The 24,669-nt window shown below is 42.7% G+C and overlaps 1 pseudogene; it reads right to left on the minus strand.

Moving 5' to 3' along the window:
- LOC113833166 overlaps nt 1-24,669 on the minus strand; it is a 61,328-nt pseudogene that overhangs the window by 10,418 nt on the left and 26,241 nt on the right.

Raw genomic sequence — 24,669 nt, forward strand, 5'->3', positions numbered from 1 at the left:
CCAGAGCACAAGGACACTTCATGAGACTGAAGACAGTAATGATACACTACTGCAGCTTCATTAATAGACTGATAGTCAGAATTAGCCAAGATTTGCACCACTGTTCCCATAATGATGTGTTTTCTTGTCGGTATGCTTCTCCATGCTCTGGGGACTTCATAGGCTCTTGAAATGTGTTTCTGCAACATTCCTTTGAGGTAAAGGAATTCCTCTTCACACATGGACAGGCAAACACAAGGAAAGCAAGCAAAAGGCCCAAATGGCTCCAATGCAATCCACCTCTTATGTGGGCCTGTTTTCTTATGTGTGCAGTGGGAACCTTGGAAGGCATTGTTCTGTCATTTTTGCTAAAGTGAAAAATGAAGCTCTGTGGGGTCATCTGAAGCAAGGAAATGGTAAGACTAATAAAAATGGGTGGGGGCAGCCCAAGCCTGTGGAAACCACATTTGGTTTCTATGGATAATATGATCAGGGCCCTCCAAAGCTAAATCCCATCAGCTGTGATCAGCCCTTGCCATACTATATGGTAGAGAAGCAGACAGAGACTAGGTGATCCTAAACCACTAAACATGCATGGCGACAAACCTCTGAAAGCACTCAACATGTGGAAGGACCATGCAACTGAGAATTTTTCCAAATTATAACAGTTTTCAGTGTAACAGGCTTAGAGAGTGTGCTGTCGATGGCCAGATGCCGTATTACTGGAACCACAGAACGAAGCCACACACCCAGGGAAGAGAAACAGCCCAGAGGCTGCACTAGTCACCCTCTTTGCTACTGTGCCTTGTTTCCTAGAAGAGAATCATAACCTCGGGGCCGGGGAAACGGCTCAGTGGGTAGAGTGGTTGCCAAACAAGTGCAAGGACCAGTGGTCAGATCCTCAGCAACCAAGCAAAGGTGTGGCAGCCCAACCTGTAATCACATGTGTGAGGGGCACTCACAAGGGCACTCCCCGGAGTAAGCCGGCTAGCCAGACTAGCTGAAATGGCTAGTTCTCTGAGGTCAATGTGAGACTTTGCTTTGATGAATAAAGTTGTGGGGAGATAGAGATACCTAAATTTGGCCTCAGGCCTACACACATACCCCATATGTATGTAAACACACACTCACACTCACACATATACACACAACACATGCACACACACACGTATATGCATGCACTCATGAACATGAACATAGGCACACAGGCATACACACACACACACACACACACACACACACACACACACACACACACACACACGAATAACGTGTGTGTTCACATTTTTACAAACACACATTTTTAATACCTTCACCCTGAAGCACTGAAGCAGGCTCATAACCAGGCGTGGCCACCTTTGGGGCTCCAGCTTCTGTAAGCTGCAGCATGCTCCCCATCATGGGCCCTCGGCAGTCCATCTCTTCTTCCTGCCTCACACCTACAGTGGCTCCTCCAAGGCTGGTCCCCCCAGATACCTCCCATGCCAGAGGTCCTGAGATGTCAGGAAATAAAAAAGGTAGCTGCAAGTCTTAGCCATAAAGGTTCAGTATTTTTCAACATCTGTAAGTACTGTTCTTGGCCAAGTAGAGCATGTTTTGAAATGTAGAATTCACTTCGGAGATGGGACAGAAATGAATGAAATTCTCAAAAAAAAAAAAAAAAAAGACAGAGATGGACAAACTGCTGTTCTACATGGTGTGAATTCAAAACCCAAGGATCAAAGGAGGGTTTATAAGTTCCTTAGGAGTGTGGTGCTCTCCTGATGCTGTCTGCTTGAGAAGCTAACATGCTGCACAGCAACTATTGAAGACTGTGTGAAGACACAGCAGGCGCGCACAGGGCTCAGCCATTGAGGACTCTGGCTGCTCTTGCAGACCACTTGCTTTTGATTCCTACATGGTGGCTCACAACCATCTGTGACTCCAGTTCCAGGGTACCCTATGCATTCTTCTGCCCTCCACAGATACGAAATATGCACATGGTGCATGGACGGACATGTAGGGAAAGCAGCCGTTCACATACATATTATCTATTAAATATATAAATATACATATTTATATTATATATTTAAAAAATAAACAAGTGGGTACCGAAAAGGAAAGGTATTTTTAAAACCTGGTTGCATGGCCCTGAGGACATGAGAGCAAGAGAGCGAGCCCTCCACCTCACCTGGGCAGCACTCTGGAGAGTGAGCCCTGCACCTCACCTGGGCAGCACTCTGGAGAGCGAGCCCTACACCTCACCTGGGCAGCACTCTGGAGAGCGGGCCCTGCACCTCACCTGGGCAGCATGGTAGAACTGGACCTGGTGTTGTGAGTAAGAGACCTGCCCCTGCCCCTTACTGCCTGCCGCATTGGGTGAGCTAGCTGAGGCAGTGCTGGAGAGCTCACCTTGGTGGTGAGGATGAAGAAAGAGCTGGTGATCTGACCAACTCAGCTACCCCCCAGCACCAGATCCAAGACTAAGAGTTGGCCCGCTGCAACATCCACCCCATCTATGAACTGCTGGAGCACATGAAGGGTTTGGTCCTACAGATCCAAAGCTGCAGTTCTACACCAAACAGGGCAGCAACAGGCTATCCCAGAGGAGTCCCAGCAAGGACCCAGTATTGATAGTGTAGTAGAAACCAGAGGCCCTGAACTGCACCAAGGACTCACTGCAATCAACATTTGTAAGATGTATGGGCAAAAGGGTATACTGTGTGACTCACTGTGACACACTATAGTGTCCACAATGAGATTTTTATTTTATTTTATTTTATTTTATTTTGAGAGGTGGGTTGCAAGTGCAGAGGGCAGATATGAAGAGGCAGGGAGATGAGTGGGATTGGAGTGCATGAATATTCTATCAAAAAACCTGCCCTTCAACAGCAAGATAAGGCCTGGACTGTAGCTCTGTTGGTAGAATGCTTGCCAGGAGTGCAAGGAGTCTTGGGATTGAGACAAGCATGCCTAGAACTCAGCTATCAGAAGCAGAGGATCAGAAACTTTAGGTCATCTTTCATGCATGAGTTTGAAGGCCAGCCTGGACTATGTGAAACTTTGTCTCAAAAGAAGAAAACAAAACAAAAATATAAACAGAACATTCTCAAAGAAACATATATTACTGAAGGAAGAAAGAAAATATTTCATTATGCCCTTGGTGGTTTTCTCAGTTTTTTGTTACATTTATTTATTGTGTTTGTGCGATGTAGGGTATGCATGCCATAGCATGTGTGTGGATGTTGGAAGCTACTTACCAGAGTCCATTTTCTCCTCCTACCCTGTGGATCCCAGGAACTGAACTCAGATCACCAGGCTTGGTAGAAAGCACCTTTACCCATGGAGCCGTATTGCTGGCCTTATGAGCGTGTTCTGTATCAAGTGCTGTGGAAGGTACTTTGGTATGTGGGTCTGATGTCCCTATGACAAACTTCTTATGGATTTAGAAGGCCCTAAGAATTAGGTTAGAAGTTAAGAATACAGAGCAATAAAGGAGCAGTATTGTCCTCAAGAAACAATATAGTGAAAAACATATTTTAAGCAAACACATAACTGAGTTATTTCATGGGTTTAAAATGTATAGTTATAGCCCAGACGTACTGGAAAATGCTATGGTGGTTTGAATAAGAATATCCCCCATAGGCTCATATATTTGAACATTTGGTTCCCAGTTGTAGAGCTGTTTGTGAAGGATTAGGAGATTTTATCTGGTTGGAGGAGATGTGTCACTGGGGTGGGTTTAGAGATTTCAACAACCCACTCATTTCCTAGTTAGCCCCCTCCTGCCATCAGATGAGCATATAAACTCTCAGCTACTGCTCCAGCATCATGCCTGTCTGCCTGTTGCCATGCTCCCTACCATGATGATAACCAACTAACCCCTCTGAAACTGAGGACAGGCTAGTTTCCCCAGGAATCCACAACTACCCTCCAGCTTCAGGGTAGCAGGGGCTTCTACATTATGAGTGTCCAGATGGTCCTCAGCAAGTCACATGCAGTTACCAGCTGAAGTACAGTGTGTCATAAATGGCCTTCAACATTCATGGCTAGTATGTGTGCTCCTGGCCATTACTTCCAGATACATGCTTCATCTTGCTCTTCACAGTGTGGGTGTTTTGGCATTATGCCAGCACCCTCAGATGCCTCAGGAGCATAGAACCTCCCAGAATTTCCCCACTCCATTCAGATTGTTCTGTGTTGGGCTTCTTTGACAGAATTACCTTGAGATGTCCTATTGACTGTGTATTACAAAGCAGAGATGTTCCTCAATAGTCTGCTATTAAAATTACTGCCCTGCCAGGTGTGGTGGCTCATGCCAGTAATCCTAACATTTGGGAGGCTGAAATAGGAGTATTGCCTCAAGTTTTAGGCCAGCCTGGGCTGTACAGTGAGTTCCAGGTCAGCCTTGGCTACAGTGTAAGACCCTGTCTCAATCAATGTGATGGCTATTCTTGGTTGTCAACTTGAATACATCTAAAATTAACTATAATCCGTAAGTGGAGAGCAAGCCTGTGAGTTTTTTTTCTTAGTTTGAAGTGGGTGGATCCACTTCTCAAAGAGAGAAGACACAGCTTTAACCTGGCCACATCTTCTGTTGGAAACCTACGTAAAGACTCGGAATAAGGAAGCTTTCGTTCTTGGCCTGCTTGCTCTTGCTTTCCTAGCAAGTCCATTCCTTCACTGGCATTAGAGCCTACTTCTTCAGGATTTCAGAGTATACTGAAGACCAGTCAAGATATCCAGCCTTAAGAACTGAGCAAGTTGTGGATTCTTAGACTTTGCTCATAACCAGCCATTGTTGGATTAGTTAGAGAACCCTGACTACTACAGATAATTGCTGTGGAATTATGAGAACCACAGTTAAATGCTGGAGGCTATTTATATTTTTGCTCCCCTAAACAAGTTGGTTTGGTTCATCTATACCTGCACAATATGTGCTTGATCACATGTGGGCAGGAGGTACACCGGCAGAAAATGCATCAGGATATATGCTTTCCCCTGGTTGGACCTGATGGGAAATACAATGGCCTTGTGGCCTTTTTAAGCGTCTACAAAGTATGACTCATGACCATTTCTGGGAACCCATCCATCTGGCCAGTATTTAATTAAAGTTTGCTACAAAATTGACTTTAAATTGCGGTAAAGGCCTTATTCTAGACCAGTGGGATTAACAATAGGCTTGACCTTGTCTCTTGGCACAATGTTTTAAGTGGGGCTTAATGGGCCAAACTAGTAGGATCATGGAAGACAGTGGTGCTGAGGGTGGTTTGAACTGTAGGGCCTGGATCAAGGGGTTTCAGACAAGAAGAATATTAGTATGTGTCCTAGAGAATGATCTTGTGGTATTTTGGTGAAGAATGTGCCTGTGTTCTTCCCTTGTCTAAAAAATAGGCCTGAGCTAAATTGAAGAGTTATAAATTAAGAGAGTTGGCAGAGGGCGTTTCCAGACAGCCTAGTATTGACTGTGTTTCTTGCTTATTAGTGGCCATACTCATGCAGATCTGTAATGAAATGCAGCAAACTGAGCAAGGAAAAGTACAAAATGTACAGTTTGAGGACTAAAGGGGCACCAGGAAATGTAATGGAGTCAAGTTCAGTGCTCAAGGAGATAAAAAGTTTAAAGAAAATTCTAATTGAATAAAGGTAGTGGTAACCTCAGGGCAAGACCCAACCCAGCTAAGCTTCCAAGTTGTGACAAGGAATTAAATAAAAGCTTAGGTATGGGCATGGTGCATACACATGTCAAAGCTATGGGTTACCTACTGAGGAGAGCTGCTAACAGGGAGTGAACCCACCCAAGAGCAAGAAGTGTGTTGCTGTCAACACAGCTGAAAGGAGTTGGAGAGCTGAAGAGTCCTTTGACATCAGACATGGAGATGCAGAGTTTGGAGTTTGCCCAGCTGGTTTTCTGTCTTGCGTTGGTCCAGAATTTCCTTACTATGCTCCCTTCCCTATATTTTGGAATGGTAATATATATTCTATGTCATTATATGTTGGAAGTACGATCTGTTTTTTATTTTGATTTTATAGGGGATTATAGTTATGAGGTTGCATGAATCTCAAACTTTGGAGTTTTACACTAGATTGAGACTGTGATAGACTATGGGGACTTTTGAAGCTGGATTGAATGCATTTCTGCACTATGATACAAGCCTATTGGGCCAAGGAATGGAATGTGGTGGTTTGAATAAGAATGGGCCCCATTAACTGGGCAGTGGTGGTGCACACCTTTAGTTCTAGCACCCAAGAGGCAGATGCAGGTGGATCTCTTTGAGTCTGAAGCCAGCCTGGTCTACAGAGCAAGTTCCAGGTCAGCCAAGACTACATAGAGAAACCCTGTCTTGAAAAACAAAAACAAACAAAAACCAGCCATAGACTCACTCATATTTGAATGGTTAGGGAGTGGCATTAGGAGGTGTGGCCTTGTTGGAGAAAGTGTGTCACTGGGGGTTACTCTTTGAGGTTTCAAGTGCCCATAGCCAGACCCAATATCTCTTTTCCTGCTGCTTCCTAATCTTTAAGTAGACAGTACCATGTCTGCTCACACACTGGCAAGCTTTTGGCATGACAATAATGGACTGAACCTCTGAACTGTAAGCCAGCCACAAATATTTCCTTCATAAGAGTTGCCGTGGTCATGGTGTCTTTTCACGTCAGTAAAACCCTAACTAAGACAGTCAATAAATAGGTTTCCGGTTTCCAATTCCGTTCGGAGGCCCTGCTCAGAGACATCTGACACCAGGGATCTGCACGCCGCATCCGAACTCGGCAACAGAATCAGACACATCGGACACTCCCGAGACCCCAGTAGCAGTTCTGCATCTATCTGCCGGCCCAGGTAGGCCAGGGGCTGGTTCTGGTTCTGGTTCCGAGGTCCTGCTCAGAGACATCTGACACCAGGGATCTGCTCACCTGTTCCGAACTCGGCAGCGGAATCCGACACACCTGACACTCCCGAGGCCCCTGTGGCAGTTCTGACTCCATCCACTGGCCCAGCAGGACCCAGAACACCCAGATACTGCTGAGGCCCCGGCAACAGTGCCACCTTCATCCACGAAAAGAGGACAGACATCAGAGTATTGGATCTGTTTGCATCTACCAGAAGGGAACCTTGGTCCCATACCCACCAGGAGAGGAAGAGACTCCTGCTACACCCACCAGAAGAAAGGATGAGAAGAGGACAAGGTAAAAGCACATTCAACAACAGAAAACCCAATATGACACCACCGGAGACTAGGAACAATACAGCAGCATGATTTGAACATCACAATGCAGATGAATCAGAAGAGAATGACCTTAAAAACATCTTCAGGAAGATGATAGAGTACCTCAAATAGGACATGAGAAAATCCCTTAAAGAAATAGAAGAAAAAAACAAACCAAAAAAATACAAGATATCAACAAATCTCTCAAGGAAACAGTCCAAGAACTAAAAACCGAAATAGAGGCAATAAAGAAAGCACAATCTGAGGGAATGCTGGAAATAGAAAAGCTGGGTAAAAGATCAGGACATACAGATGTAAGCATAACCAACAGAATACAAGAGATGAAAGAGAGAATCTCAGGAGTTGAAGACACACTAGCAGAAATAGATTCATCAACCAAAGAAAATCTTAAGTCCAACAAATCCTTAACACAAAATATCCAGGAAATATGGGATACCGTGAAAAGACCAAACCTAAGAATAATAGATATACAAGAAGGTGAAGAAATCCAACTCAAAGCCTCAGAAAACATATTCAACAAAATCATAGAAGAAAACTTTCCCAATCTAAAGAAGGACATACCAATGAAAATACAAGAAGCCTACAGAACACCAAATAGACTGAACCAAAAAAAAGGTCTCCTCGCCACAAAATAATTAAAACACCAAACATACAGAATAAAGAGAAAATATTAAGAGCAGCAAAGGAAAAAGGTCAAGTAACTTATAAAAGCAAACCTATCAGAATCACACCTGACTTTTCCATGGAAACTCTGAAAACCAGAAGGTCCTGGATCGATATTCTACCTACACTGAGAGACCATGGATGCCAGCCCAGACTACTATACCCAGCAAAGCTTTCAATCATTATAGATGGAGAAAACAAGATATTCCATGACAAAACCAGATTCAAACAATACATATCTACCAATCTAGTGTTACAGAAAGTTCTGGAAGGAAAACTGCAACCCAAGGAAGTTAACTACAACCAGAAAAATATAGGCAATAGATAACCCCACTTTACCAATAGCCAAAAGGAAAAAAGAGATAGAATCCCACAAATAATCTCACCACCATCACCAAATCAAAAACAAACAAGAATGAACAATCAATGGTCATTAATATTCATCAACATTAATGGTCTTAACTCGCCTATAAAAAGACACAGATTAACAGAATGGATAAGATGACAGAATCCTTCCTTCTGCTCCATACAAGAAACACACTTCAAAGACAGACGGTACCTAAGAATTAAAGGTAGGGGAAAGATTTTCCAATCAAGTAGACCCAAGAAACAAGAAGGGGTAGCAATCCTAATATCCAACAAATTGGACTTTAAACTAAAATCAATCAAAAGAGATGAAGGAGGTCACTTCCTACTCATCACAGGAGAAATTCATCAAGATGAAGTCTCAATTCTGAAGATTTATGCCCCAAATACAAAGGCATCCATGTTTGTAAAAGAAACATTACTAAAACTCAAATCACACATAAAACTGCACACACTTATAGTGGGAGACTACAACACCCCATTCTCACCCCTGGACAGGAACACCAGACAGAAATTTAACAAAGAAACAAAGGAACTAATAGAAGTTATGGTGCAATTGGACTTAACAGATATCTATAGAACATTTCATCCAAATACAAAACAATTTACCTTCTTCTCAGCGCCACATGGAACCTTCTCTAAAATTGACCACATATTTGGCAACATAACAAACCTCAACAGGTACAAAAAAACCGAAGTAACCCCCTGTATCTTATCAGACCACCATGCTTTAAAGTTAGAATTCAACAGCAACGAGAATTACAGAAACCCTACAAATAGAAATTAAATTAAGTAACACCGAATTGCACAATTCCTGGGTCCAGGAAGAAATAAAAAAAGAAATTAAAGATTTCCTAGATTTCAATGAGAATGCAGACTCAACATATCCAAACCTATTGGATACTTTGAAAGCAGTACTAAGAGGAAAGTTCATAACACTAAGTGCCCACATGAAGAAACAGGAGAATAATCACACTAGAGAATTAACAGCACAACTGAAAGCTTTAGAAAACAAAGAAGCCAATACACCCTGGAGGAGCAGACGCCAGGAAATGAGAAGGGAAGAGAGGAAGGATGAAGGATGAGGAGGTCATGAGGGAGCAGAAAGGTTGAGTCAGGTGAAGAATAGAAGAAAGGGTATGTGATAGGTAGGGTTTTAGTTGGGGGTTGGTAGGGGAGGACGGGATGGAGAAGGGAACTGGGATTGTCATGTAAATCAATCTTGTTTCTAATTCAAATAAAAAAATGATAAAAAAGACAGTCAATAAATCAACAAAACAAAGTAAATGCAATTACCTCTCTCAGTTTCATGGCAGTAAAACCCTAAGACAGCCATAAATCAACAAAACAAAGTAAATGTAATTACTTCCCCTAGTTTTGCCCCAGAAAGTTTACCAGGCATGGGGTACCAAAGTCCCTAGACCCGTGTTCTACCTTCCCCCAGATCACTACCATAGTGTTTATTAACAGTAAGTCCAGGCAAGCAAGGCAGCCCATCCTCAGTTAAGGCCGAAGACCAAGTTCTCAAAGGACGAGTGAGGTGGTCCAGGGTGTCTGCTATTTGAGCATGAGGCCAGAGTCCTCAGCACCTATATAAAATCCAGATGCATGCATCCCAGGGACTCACCAGCTGACCAATCTAACTCAGCCACTCTAGCTTCAATGAGTGATGCTATTCCAAGTCAAGAGCAATAGAGGAAGGCTGTCAGCTTTAGCCACTAGTCTGCACGTGTGCACATAAAGGGTCACACGCACACATACATGTGCACACACATATACACACATGGATGGCAGACATTTGGGGTGCTGGGCCCAGAACTTAGTTTTCCCCAGAGAGAAGAGGAGAAGCCTCCCAGTTCAATTAATGTTCAACCACAGAGGAAAAATTCCCATCTGGAAGTGATCACCACAAATTGTCAACTTTGTTTCACACCCCCTGTTAGAACTTGCATGTTTCAGTTATATACAAAGTTACACCCACGTACTCCTGACCTTTCTGACTCCAGCATCTCAAAGGTAATCGCCAGGAACACATGGAGGCAGCGGCTGTGGAGGAAAAGCAGGGAATGATCTGGGGTGACATAACAAGAGGTCAGTCAGAGTTAGATTCGAGAGCACAAAAGAACCGCAGACACCCTTGGCCTGTTCAAATTGACAAGGGTATCCCATCCAGGCACAGAGCACTCAGCTGGGAACTGTCTTTAGTATCACTGCCCAAAACAGCAGTGCCTTCAAAATAAGGTGGCAACTGATAACATGTGGGCATTTGCTTCGCTATTCAAAGCTGCGTTGTAACTTCTATGGGTGTGAGAGCTGCACTCAAGGTTATGGGGAAAGCCAGTGCTCAGAAACAAATGTTCAACAAATAAATTGCAGGAAGAGGTAATGGGAGGCATAATGGGGAGAAAGATAGGAAAACAGGGAGAGAGGAAGAGAAACATTCATGAAAACATTGCAATAAAGTTAACAAGCTGTCCACCAGATTGTGAGGGTGCTCTCTTTCTCTCTCTCTTTCTCTCTCTCTCTCTCTCTCTCTCTCTGTGTGTGTGTGTGTGTGTGTGTGTGTGTATGTGAATCTGTGAGTCTGTGTGTGCCTATATCTGTGTGTGTCTATGTCTGTGTCTGTGTGTATATTTATAAGCTAGAGAATAACTTCTAGTGTCAGTCTTGGGAAGACTGTTTCTTTTGACACAGGGTCTTCCCTTGGCCTGGATCTCCCCAATGAGACTAGACAGGCTAGCAAGAGAGTCCCAAGAGTCCTCCTTCCTGCCTCTGCCTCCCTAGCTCTGAGATTACAGCATATGCTACCATATCAAGCTTTTTACCTGGACGGTAACAATCAAACTTGGGTCTTTGCTCTTGCGAGGCAAAGTATTCTTACCAACTGAGACCCTCTACCGTGATGTGGAATATTATCTTAAGATGTATTAAGATGTAAGGCCAAGGGAAGACCCTGTGTCAAAAGAAACAGTCTTCCCAAGACTGACATTCCCTTATGCTGTGGAATATTTGTTTAATGATGCAAACATGTATTGCCTTCTTTTATGTTACATTTGTTTAACTCGGTAAAGCTGTGTTACTTTGCCAGTCTAAAACAACTGATTGGTCTAATAAAGAGCTGACTGGCCAATAGCAAGACAGGAGAGAGAAACAGACGGGGCTGGCAGGCAGAATAATTAGGAGAAATGTAGGCTTGAGAGGAAAAGAATGGGTCAGAGAGGAGGACAGGGACCAGCCACCTGGCCAAACCATCAGCCATGGAGTAAGAAGGAAAGAGAGGTACATAGAATAGAAAAAGGTAAAGGCCCAGAGGCAAAGGTGGATAAGATAATTTAAGTTAGGAAAAGCTGGCCAGAAATAAGCCAAGCTAAGGCTGGGCATTCATAAGTAAGAATAAGTCTCCATGTATTCATTTGGGAGCTGGGTGGCAGGCCCCAAAAAGCAAAGAGGAAAAAAAAAAAGCAAAACCAACTACAATCTCAAGCATTGGGTTTCTCTTCACAAAGTAGGTCAAGACATGCAGATACTCAACCAGGGGAGTATTTCCCAGCACAAGGTGAAGCCCTGCACTGGTGTGACATGTCACTTTCTCCAAGGTGGCCACGGAGCAGATATGCTTTTGTACACTCTCCAACTCTTATCTGAAGGTGATGCCCAAGGTAACTGGGGACTCTATAAATGATGACAGAGCTGCCTTGCACAGATCCCTAAAAGGAGACAGTATACGGCTCCCCTCTTCGAGAACACACACGCTGTCAGTGAACAAGAATCTAACTTCCTGGTGGTAAAGCCCTGGGGTTGGGCTAACATGTATTCCCACTGCTGATGAGTCATTGGAGCATGTACTCAAAGGTAAGCCTCGCCTCCCCTGAAGAAAGTTACAAAACATTTCAATGGAAGTGGAACTTGAGATGTGGGCCATAAGGGCTAAAGGGAAAGAAGGGGGAAGGGAAGAGAGAACGGCCATCCAGGGCCTACACAAGAATTCATATTCAGTTTGAAAAAGAGAAGACTGGCCTGAGGAGGCAGGGTGGGGGGCGTAGAGCCTTGGGAGATTAAGACTAGTTCATCGAAAACACTACAGTTCCAGGAGCTAAGGGATGCCTGATAAAAACTATATTAAGAAAATCAATGACACTGTAGAATGCGGTATGGACCTGAGGGAAAAGATAAGCTGGGTTACAGGGAAGTGGTGAGGGGTCATCCAGTGTGGATATAATTGGAGGCCACATAGGGAAACTCATAGAAAGGAAAGGGCAGCTGTCACTGTCATCTCAAATAGCACCACTTGCATACATAAATAAGTATGTAAGAGAATAACGCTTTTTTCTTGGTTACTGCTTTGAAATTTGCTTCCTTTTTTTTACCTTATAAGGGTGACTCCTTGATGAAATTAATGTTTTGCAATAAACTAGGGGCATTAACACTACCTTCCACCCTGAATGACCCTTGACACAGAAAACTGAGAGACATAGCTCCTGACAGCAGGTTTCTGGCCTTGCCTAGCTTCAAAGAAAGCTACCACCTAGCAGGGTTTCACCTAGCCCAGGCTGGCCTGGAACTTGCTGTGTATCTGAGGATAAAATTTCCAATTCTCCTGCCTCCACCATGCATGCTAGGCAAGCATTTTCCCAACTGACTAGCAGACATGTGTTTCACAGATTTCTAAGGATAATTGGGTGAACAGTGCTGACATAGTTGGTCATGTCACATGGACTGTAGAATGAGGCACAAGATGGACGCAATCAAAGAAGAAACTCATTGATAAGCACATATCTCATTAGAGATTGGGTGTCCAGGATATATAAAAAATTCCCACAACTCACCAACAATATATGCCACCAGATAAAATGTTGACAAAATTTTTGAACATTTCACAAAGAAAGCCAGCTACTGGCTAGCAAGCACATGAAAAGTATAGAACATCAACAGTAATCAGATGACAACAAATACCCACTGTAGCGGTTTGCATAAGAATGGCCCTCCACTTAATATTGGTCACTGGCGAGTAGTACTACTTGACAGAGTAGATGTGGCCTTGTTGGAGTGGATGTGGCCTTGTTGCAGTAGATGTGGCTTTGCTGGAGGATGTGTGTCACTGGAGGTGGGCTTTTGGGTTTCAGATGCTCAAGCCAGGCCCAGTGTCTCTCTCTTCCTGCTGCCTGTGGATCAAGATAAAGAACTCTCAGCTCCTTCTCCAGCACCATGTCTGTCTGGATGCTGCCATGCTTCCCACCATGAGGAAAATGGACTAAACTGAAATTGTAAGCCAGCCCTAGTTAAAGGCTTTCTCTTACAAGAACTGCAATGGTCATTGTGTCTCTTCACAGCAATAGAACATTGAATAAGACAAACATAAAAACAACTCTACAAAACAAACCCTGGACATTCAAATGACCAACAGTCTAAATGTTGGAGGATATAGAGCAACATAACCCTCAGTCATTGTTCCTGTAGCATAACATCTATAATCACTTTGGAAAATAGGCTTAGTCATATCTTAATAATCATAAGTATACAAATATTCATGATTCAGAAATTCTTCTCCATCATATATCCATATGTTCACAAAAAATACACTAAGGTTCTCATAGTAGCTTTTTTCATCATAACCACAACACAGAGAAGATGCTGAATAGGAGAATAGGAAAACAACTGCAGTACAGTCATATAGCAGAATACAAGTCAGCAAGCCAACAATACAAAGAAACCATTGGTATGCATGTTAAGTAATCTCAAAAACACATGTCTTAACTGCAAACTACGTACGTTATGATTCCATGTGTTCTAGAGCAAGCAATCCATGGTAGAAAAATAAGTTAGAACACTGAATAGCCCAAATTCTAATTGGTATTAATAAAATAATAAACCCCAGAGACAGATATTGGAGTTAAAACTGAAGATCAGAGAAGCAAAGTGGCCAGCCACTAGAGAGTTCTCACCTCTATCAATGCTCAGACCAAAGAGGCGATCCTGTCCTCAGATTGCATCTCCAGACTGCATCTGTCTCCACCAAGCCTAAGCTCCTGTCTCCTCCTGCCTTATATTCCTCTCTAGTGCTGGATTAAAGGCATGGTATCCCAAGTGCTGAGATCACCTTTGTGTGAGCTCTGTTTCTCTTTTAGACTGGATCAATTTTATGTAGCTCGGGGTGGCCTTGAACTATCAGAGATCTGTCTGCCTCTGTCTCCTGAGTTCTGGGATTAAAGGTGTATGCCACCACTGCCTGGCCTCTGTGGCTAACTAGTGTGGCTAGCTTTGCACTCTGATCTTGGGCAAGCTTTATTTATTATATCATAAACAAAATATCACCACAACACTGAGTACCAGAGATGAAGAGTAAGAAGCTGAAAGAGGGGCATGAAGCCCTTTCTAGGGGGGATAATGATTCATGTATTAAGAAAAGTTTAGGTGACCGAAGACAGTTATAAAAACTCACTGAATGGTACTATTCCTACAAATCATTATATACACACATTACCTAAGGAAAAGGAGACTGCAAGTCAATACAGAAGTCTAGTTAGAGATACACACGCTGAAGCCTTTATTGACAAACTTCCTAATGTCTGCAACTTACATCACCGGATGGATGGATGGATGACTCACTAATACATTTGGCTAATGAGTCAAATATAGACAGTTGTTAATTATAAAATATGTACAGGTGTATAAGAGTGGCCATTGTACAATTATTTTAACCTTCCCATATGTATGGAATTTGTCAAAATAGAATATTGCAAATGAAAGAGAAAATGAAGCATCAATTGTATTTCTTATATGAAAATGTGTATTACCCAATATCCTGAAGAAGAAGGAGGAGGGAGGAGGAGGGAGGAGGAGGAGGAGGAGGAGGAGGAGGAGGAGGAAGACACAAAAAAGATTATGAAACTTCCCACATGGAAGAATGGTAAATGATTGAGGAGTCATATATGTTTTAAACTTCACATAATCTATACGTGAATTAAAAGATTATATGTAGCCCACTAATATTAAAATTGTATGGTCTTATGTATTAGTTTAAAAATAAGCTTAAGGCAGCCAGCACAGAGTTGCATGTCTTTAATCCCAAGACTTAGGAGGTAGAGACAGGTTCCAGGAAACTCTGAGTTTAAGACCAGCCTGGTCTACAGAGGGAGTTCCAGGACAGCCAGTGATACATTGAGAAACCCTGTCTCCAAAAGTCTAAATAAATAAATTTAAGACTAGGCATGGTAGCACTATCCTGTCTTCCCAGGACTAGGGAGACTAAGACAGAAGGAGCCCAAGTCTGGGGCTAGCCTGAGCTACATAAACCTGTATCGAAAAACAAAATAGAGCCATTGAGATACCTCAGTAGGTAAAAGGTACATGGCACCAAGCCTGAAGACCTGAGTTTGACCTTGGGACCTACGTGTTGGAAGGAAAAAACCAATACCCAGAAGTTGCCCTCTGACCCTTCATGCACATGGTGGCACATATGATCTACACATGTGCACATACACACAATAAATAAATGTGTTTTAAAAAATTAAGTGCACTGCAAGATGGCTTACCAGGTAGAGGATTTGAATGTAGGCACCACCTGAGTTTGATCACTGACCCCACAAGGTGGCAGGAGAGAACCAACTCCTGACAGTTTCTCTCTCTCTCTCTCTCTCTCTCTCTCTCTCTCTCTCTCTCTCTCTCTCTCTGTGTGTGTGTGTGTGTGTCCCTCTTTTCCACATACACAATAAATAATTTTTTAAATTAACAAAAATAAAATTTAGTAAAGTAAACTACAGATTTTGTGACCTTAAAAAAGAAGACAAGCCAGATGGTGGTGGGCACACCTTTAATCCCAGCACCTGGAGGCAGATGATCTCTGTGAGTTCGAGGCCAGCTTGGTATACAAATCAAGTTCCAGGGCAGCCATGGCTACACAGAGAAACCCTGTCTCAAAAAAAAAAAAAAAAAAACCAACAAAAAGAAGACAACAACTTATAAAAATAATAAATATAAGAATAAAACACAAGGGAAAATATAATAATATAAAATAAAAATACAAGGGAAAAGTGGATATAGCAAAAAAGTGAAAAGGTCCATTCATTGCATTGATTCTGTGGTACTCCTAGCTTCTTGTGAAAGACATTAATTTATCAATAGTGTTAGGAATGCAGACTTAGTCTCCATCATTCAGGAGGACTCTCAGAAGAAAATGAGCTTAGAAGTAGAGACCACTACAAAAAGGAACAAAGGAAGAGGATACTGAATTAAAGAGAACAGATAAAAAGGCTGAACAGAACAAAATGAACACATTCTTTGAGACCAATTAGAAGAAAGAAAAATGATCAACATCACTAAAAACTTCCAACTAAGTGTCAGTGATATTGTATGTATTGCTGTATGTACTTTTATTTGTTATTATTACTATTTTAAAGACAAAGTTTCAGTATGTTGCCCTGGCTGGCCTGGAATTCACTAGGTAGAGCAGGCTTTCCTCAGACTCACAGGGAGCCATCTGTGATGTGTGCCCCAAACCAACTGACTACATCTGATCAGCACAGATGCCACACACAGAAAGGCACATTAGCTCTGGTTTCACCATCTGTGAAAACAGTAAGCAAAATAAATATGACTGAGGCCATTTAAAAAAAAAAAAACAAAGGGAAATAGGCAGGAGAAATCCCACGGCCAACTCTCGGGTCTGCAGGCAAAGAAGTGCTGTATCTCAATAGACCAAGGGTAAAGAGAGCACAAAACTACTTACTCATAACCATGTATTTTTCTCAGCCATTTCTTTGAGCCCTAACCAGTAACCTATGCTATGTCCCTTAGGCTATCATACAATGGCCTCATTCCACTAGATAGTCCCAGACCTAAACACTAATCTTGCTAAAGGATAATTTAAATCAGTTGTATCAATTACAGAAATAGACAAGTATTAATGTCTTTCACGGTCCCTGGCCTAGCAGGGCAGGTGTGTGAGGTCAGTCCTTATGGAGCAGTGTTGTCAGGGATTATGCTTTAAACATCAAAAAGAGTATTGGTCTCGTTTCTATCCTGCAGGTTCTTTTAATTCCTTAAAAAAAAGAAAAGAAAAGAAAATGGCTTGTCTTATCAAACTACAGTCATCTGGGATCTGTCTGCATATAGAATCTTAGTGTAAAGGCCCTCAGCAATGGTATACATCCCTTTTCTTAGTGGAAATTTAATATCCAGGAACTACACCCTCAACTGCAGTCCAGTAGATGAAATCTTTCAAGGGGCTAGAATTTCAGCTAGCTGACCTCTTTTGAATGTAAATACACTAAAAAAAATTTAATTAAAAAAATATAAAAAAAAGACAGGTTCTCACTGTGGAGCTCTGGTGGTTCTGGAACTTGCTCTGTAGACCAGACTGGCCTGAACTCACAGAGATCCGCCTGCCTCTGCCTCCCAGTGCTGAGATTAAAGGTGTGAGCCACTATTCCTAGATCTGAATGTAAATATCATTATTTTTATATTTATTTTTGTTTTTATTATTTAAAAATTGTCAAGAGACTTTTGGCAAGGAAGTTTCTGCAAACTAATCTTTACAAAGATCTTGGATCTGACATTCCGAAAGTTGATTTTACTTGTCCCCTAAAGCAGGCATGAATAAATTTTGCCCTTGCAGGAGGTACGGAGAACCCATCTTCACTGGGGCCAGTTTAGGAAGTGGTGAGGTAGCAGCTGTGCCCACTTGTTGACAATGCAGATGTCCTGGGCTCATTCACAGATTTTCTGGAAGGGCTGCATGTGCAATAGAGAGCCCAGAAACTCAGGGGGACAAGGCTTCTGGGTTCACATGAACACTGTCATAGAACTCAGCACATTTGCATCTCATGCGATCTTTTTAATAAGAGAGATGGATTTAACACTTCTCACAAGCAGAACGTAAATATGCTAATGAGTGAGTGATGCCTGCATTATGTGTCCCATCGACACTTTGCACATTGTTCCTTCTCCCTGGAAAGTACATCCCCTTGTCCTCATCCTGTCACCTACTACCTGCAACCCTTACCTCTCAGGTCACTTACACCAAAGACAGCCTGAGTCCCAGCCTGGTCAACTGCTTCCCAAGTGCATATAGTGGGTGAACCATGTGCCTAGGTGTTGTATCGGTTATCATTTCTGTGACAAAAGGATTATTTATTCTTTGGAATGAATATAAGAAAAATGAACTGAATAAACAACTAGGCTGAGCCTGAAGTACCTAGAGATGTTTCTCACACATTTTCTGTGTAAATATACTGTTTATAGAAACTTCAGTAGAGGGACCTGAAGTTACTCTACCTGAGAAAGAGAAAAATTCAGATAGGCAATATGACACCTTTCTTCGACTCTTTGAAGAACTGTCATGTTGAACCAATGGACACATTCTTTGTAGCTTCAGAGAGTGGGACAAAAACAAATGGAAAGTTCCAGAAGACCGATTTAACAGCAGCGTGAAGAAGTGACCAGTGTAACAATGAGACCTGTAAAAGAAGCTGCATCTGGTCAAAGAGGTGAGCAAAGGCTGGAGGCACACCCATCGGGGTGTAGAGGAAAGCTGTTCTGGCCAGGAACTTTTGTCCACATCCGGGGGAGGATCTTGAAAGTGGTTTGAACTGTGCTCAAGCAAAGAGCACTGCACCAAATAACCCAGCTAGCACTGGGCCCTTTAATTACTCCCTCTGCGTTTGTGGGTGGCCACACTCTGTCTGTTGACTGCGCTTCCACAGACAGCATACCAAGAGTGCTCAGAGCTGTGCAGCTGCCACTGTGACTAAGCCGGGAACACGCAAGCAGACAAGGAAATCTCGGAGTTGTTCCCCGCCCCCAGGCATACTCTTCACACCCAACCCTGCCTTACTCTGTCCACAGGCATACAAACGCATTGCTATTCCAAAGCCAACCACTGTGTGGAGATCAGAGAAGTCCCACTCCACCTTCTCTGAGGCTTAGGGCCACTCCTATGCTAAGCATAACGTTATAACTATGTTCTTTTTCCTGGTGGGAAATTCAGACTATAGTAAAGACGTCTGAGAGAAAAAGGACTAAATAAAAACCTTAATAAGCTACTTCTGTCTTAAATTTACTAAGCAGCTATATGGAAGCCAAGGGCTAGCAATCCTGTTTGGAGATTGAGGTCAATGACACTAGTAGTTATATGGACGTTCTACACAAGATCTGTGAGCACTACTTTCCACAGATGCAGGCTTGGATCAGCAAGGATAGTTTTCTATGCGGAAAGATATTCTGACTGTCCAGTTACCAGTTTGTAAACTTTAATATGTAACCGATTTATTTAAAAAATCAAATGCAAAAAGATATCACATAATTTAAACTAGAGATGCTTAGTCTCTTACCCTTTTAGAACCACATGCCCGTATGCTGTATGACAAACTGTTTGGTAATTCAATCATCAAACATCAATTATTGAGCGCCTATTCTGTGCCAGGCACACTGACAAGCACTGGGTACAGCGAGTGAACAAAATGGATGGGATTGCTGGTCTTTGGGGGCTTACAATGTAGGCAAAAATACTAAGTACCAAAGTAATCCAAGTTGTGGTGAGAGGCATGAAGGAAAAGGGTCAGAGGTAGAATTCTGGAATCACGGTAGGATCTTTACAGGAGAGACATTTAGCTAAGAAATAAAGGAGAGCAAGAACAAGCTTCATGAAGAACTGGGGGAAGAATGACTGACTGACCAATGTTAGAACATGAAGGACCTACCTAGGTGCATTAATTACAAGTGCCTTGAGCCTTGGCTTGGTGACAGTGGACCACCTGGTGGGGCAGGGGACCACTACTGTGCTTCTGGACCTGCTGGACCCCAGTGGCAAGGCCAAGAAGCTGTTGATGAGGTCCAAGAAAAATGATTCCAAGAGGTTCAAGTGTCTCTGACTCCAGCAGAAGAAAGTTTGGCCATGGGAATGTGACCAATGACTCTGGTACTGTGAAAGCTGCTAAGACATGCACTTTAAAGAAAACAAGTCTCTGCTCTAGAGAAGACATCCAGAAAGTTCTCATGTGACTCTCTCAAGCACCTTCAGTATGACCTACCTGGCTGCTGCAGAGATGGGCCAGAATGAACCAGCAGGGATTCAAAAGTGGGGTTCGCCCCATAAATAACAGGTGTGAATGTATTTGAGGGCCAGGCTAGACAAGCTGTATGCAAGGGAATATAGTGGGCATGACACTGACCATTACTCTCGTGATCAGCTCCCAAAGGAATCATGTGGTGAACATTGTCCCAGACCTGTTAGCAGCCCATGGCTGGTCAGTTATCAAAGAAGATGTACACCTTGTAGGGATTCCTCCATAGCTGAATGGTCTGTATTTAAGGGTTACGCATCTATGGTTCAACCAATTTCAGATCTAAAATAGCAAAAATAATTGAACATGAGTTGTCCTAGTTTCATTTCTAGTGCAGTGATAAAAAACACCCTAACAAAGAGCAACTTAGTGGAGAATAGTATTTAGCTCACAATTCCAGGTTACAGTCCATTATTGTGGAGAAGCCAAGGCCGGAACTTAAAAACAGCTTCTCACATCAGTCAAGAGCAGAGACAAACAAATGCATACATACTTACTACTCAGCTCAGCTTTCCTACTTTTATATAGATAGAGTATAGGGTCTAACCCTAGGGAATGGTGCCACCCACAGTGGACAGGTCTTCCTGTAACAGTCAATCACTTGATATAGACTGTGTTGTTAATAATTAAAACTCTCATGGGGTCCTGAGGGATGGCTCAGTGGTTAAGAGAGCTTACTACTCTTCCAGAAGACCAGAGGTCAGTTCCCAGAATCCGTACTGGATAGATCACAAATGCCCATAACTCCAATTTTGAGAGATCTGATGCCTTCCTTTGGTCTCCTTAAACACTCACAAACATGGCATATGCACACACATACACCTAAATAAAAATCTTCAAAAAAAACCTATCACATGTACCAAACATGTACAGGCTTCTCTTGCCATTATCCCCTAAGCAACATAGTGAACCAATGAACAAGTGCACAGCATTCAGTTGCAGTAGGTAATATAAGACTTGAGAATCTGCAGATTTGGGTATCCTGGGTAGCAGATAGTTCTGGAACCACCTCCCTACAGATACCAAAGGATCACTGTGTCACTGGGTAATACAACACTATGACCTGTGCTCTTCTCTGATTGCCCTGGAAAGAGGATCCTTGGCACAGTCATTCATGGAATCCTTTCAGGGAAGGAGGCTGGAAATTAGTAAATCCTACAGAGGATACAAAGACAAACCTAATACTTGGCTTCTGGCATTCAAAATAGAATGGTGCAGAAATTCAGATTATTTTTCAGATGTTTTCTTCTTTCTCTGCTGAAATCAAATCTGCAGGGCTTACTGTCATTATCTGTTCAATTGTTTTATGTGATGTTGGTACAGGGATTCGTGGTTAATGGAAGTGGAGTGTTATCTTTGGGTAAATGAAGGAAAAGCTTGCGCCCTTCCGCTCCCAGGGAGTGTGTAATAAGAGAGGGGAGTGGTAGAGAGGAGGTGCAAAGTAGAGTCGAGTATAGTACTCCAACTCTCTGCCAGTGAGCCACACCATATCCACATCATGCATGTTTCACCTGGCCAAGGCCAGTCCGCTCTACAGATTGAGTTCTGGTACAGCCAGAACTACCCAGAGAATCCCTGTCTGGAAAACCAAAATATAAAGAAGGACTATCTACATCAGACCCCTGCTCCAACTCACACCGCATCAGTGAGGACAAACCACATTCCTCCTCTTTCACTGGTTGTCTTAAGGAAAGAGACAGATGGGTGGGTATGTCTCAGACATGGAACACATTTTTCCTAGAAAAATCTTGCATTGCTCATGAACTGTTTAAATCGAATGATTATAAACTATGTTGGACACCTGACCTGGTTAGGTATCTTTTTTGTTTTGGTTTTTTAAGACAGGGTGTCTCTGTGTATTCCTGGCTGTTCTAGCACTTGCTCTGTAGACCAGGCTGGCCTTGAACTCACAACGATCCATCTGCCTCTGCCTCACAAGTGCTGGGATTAAAGGCGTGGGCCACCACCAGGCTCTGGTTGGGCATCTTCTTCCTCTTTCAAATAGCCACGATGGCCTTCACTTGTCCTCTACTTCCTCTTCCCCTTCCTCCCAGACTGCTATGCGATGTGCTGGAGATCTGTCTTCAGGTTGTCATGATGAAGCCAACACTTTGAGAAGGATATATCATAAGCCAGCAAGTACCTTGATTACAGATTTTGTCAATTTACGAAAGTTGAGCTTTTGCTTGCTTGAGTCATTGTCTATTGACCCAGCAATCTCATCTGCAACCCAACCAGTACAAATGAAATGAGGCAGGAACATTGTCTGACAGTAGTGACCTACTTTCTAGGTATTATTTTCTCAATCTATGGCTTTGGCTAGATTGCAGCTTTACCATTAAGAGTCATTAGATATAAACAGGGCAGTGGTGGCACATGCCATTAATCCTAGCACTTGGGAGGCAGAGGCAGGTGGATCTCTGTGAGTTGGCGGCCAGCCTGGTCTGCAGAGTGAGTTCAGGACAGTCAGGACTACACAAAGAAACCCTGTCTCAAAAGACAAAAACAAAACAAAGCAACAACAAAAAGTCATTAGATTTAAATTTATAATATTGTAACTATCTCCCAAAGAAACTGTTCTCCTGTTAGCCATATGTTGTTTATAACTAAGTTTCTAACGTTCTGTTTAATCAATAAGACTCAGGAGCCAGATGCTGTGGCGAAAACCTGCTAGCGCAGAGAGGCAGAGAAACACACACACACACACACACACACACACACACACACACACACACACACACACACACACACACCCCGCTTTCTTCTTCTCCATCATCCCAGAAAGAGCCTTTCTCCTACACTGTCTCAAACCAAAGCTCTTCCAATGGCATCTCCCTCCCTTCTACTTCCTGTATGTCTCTCTCTCTCCCTGGCCTCTCAACTTCCCCTCACTCTCTATGGTTTCTTCCTGTCAACTGGTAGCTTGTTCCACCTCTTGGCCCATGGTTACTTAATCCTGTTTACAATATTCAAACAGAAAGCTCCTGGTTTAAAGGTATGTGCCAGGGTTGAGCCACACCACAACTAGAAGCAGGTTTTTTCCAGCAAATAACACAATCTCTGTGTTCACAGTGTGATCAGAAATCCCAAAACAGCCATAACTTTAAGCAAACATCCATTTATTTTCTGTCTATAGAATTAGAGCATTTCACACAATGGAATCATACAATATATGATTCTTATAGACAAATTTCTTCCACTTACCAACTGTTTTTAAAGATTTTTATTTTCAATTATGTGTATGTATGTGCATCTGTGTGTGGTTACATGAATATTAATGCAGGCACCCTCAGAGGCCAGAGGCATCAGATCCTCTTGAGCTGGAGTTGCAAGCAGTTCTATGCAACTTTCCATGGGTGCTAGGAACTAAATTCCAGTCCTCTGCAAGAGCAGTATGTGCTTCTTATTGGCTGAGCTTTCTTTTAGCCACCATACTTTCATATTTTCAAGGTTTGTTCATAATGTACCATATATCAGTATCTATCTGAACTCGTTCCAGGAATAGTTAGGACAGAACATGTAGATGAGAAAGCTGAGCCAGATTTGAGACATTACTCATATTAATTTACAAGGGATTAAAGAGAAAATTGTAAGCTCAAACTACTTTCTTGCTTTTTCTAGTCCCATCTGGCACTTTTTCAAAGGTATGTGTGCTGGTAAGTTTTAGCTTGATACAACCTAGACTCACTTGTAAGTCTCAGTTATGTATTAGATCAGATTGGCCTGTAGGGGCATTGTCTTAATTGTTAGTTAATGTAGGAAGACCAGCTCACTATGGGCTGCACCATTTCCTAGGCAAGGGTCTTGAACCATATGATAGATACTGCGTGAAGACAATATGGGTGCATCCATTTCTCTCTGCTCTTGATTGTGGACGTGATACTTAAAGTCCCCGCCATGGCTCCCACAATAATGAACTATGATCTGCAACTGTAAGTCAAATGAACTCTTCCTCTCTCATGTTAATTTTGGTCAGAGTATAAAACTAGAACAGTGTGTATGAGTGCCTGTGTGTGTGTGCCTGTGTGTGTGTGTGTGTGTGTGTGTGTGTGTGTGTGTGCCTGTCTGTGTGTGTGCCTGTGTGTGTATGCAACTGTATGTGTGTGTGCCTGTATGTGTGTGTGTCTATGTGTGTGTGTGTGTGTTCCTGTGTGTGTATGCAACTGTATGTATGTGCCTGTCTGTGTGTGTGTCTGTGTGTGTGCTCCTGTCTGTGTGTGTGTGTATATGCAACTGTATGTGTGCTTGCCTGTGTGTGTATATGCAACTGTATGTGTGTGCCTGTCTGTGTGTGTGCCTGTGTGTGTGTGTGTGGTGTTTGTGTGTGCCTGTGTCTGTGTTTCTGTTTGTGTCTGTGTGTGTTCCTATGTGTGTCTGTGTGTGTTCCTGTGTGT

This window comes from Cricetulus griseus (assembly GCF_003668045.3).
Source record: "Cricetulus griseus strain 17A/GY chromosome 1 unlocalized genomic scaffold, alternate assembly CriGri-PICRH-1.0 chr1_0, whole genome shotgun sequence".
Lineage (NCBI taxonomy): Eukaryota > Metazoa > Chordata > Mammalia > Rodentia > Cricetidae > Cricetulus > Cricetulus griseus.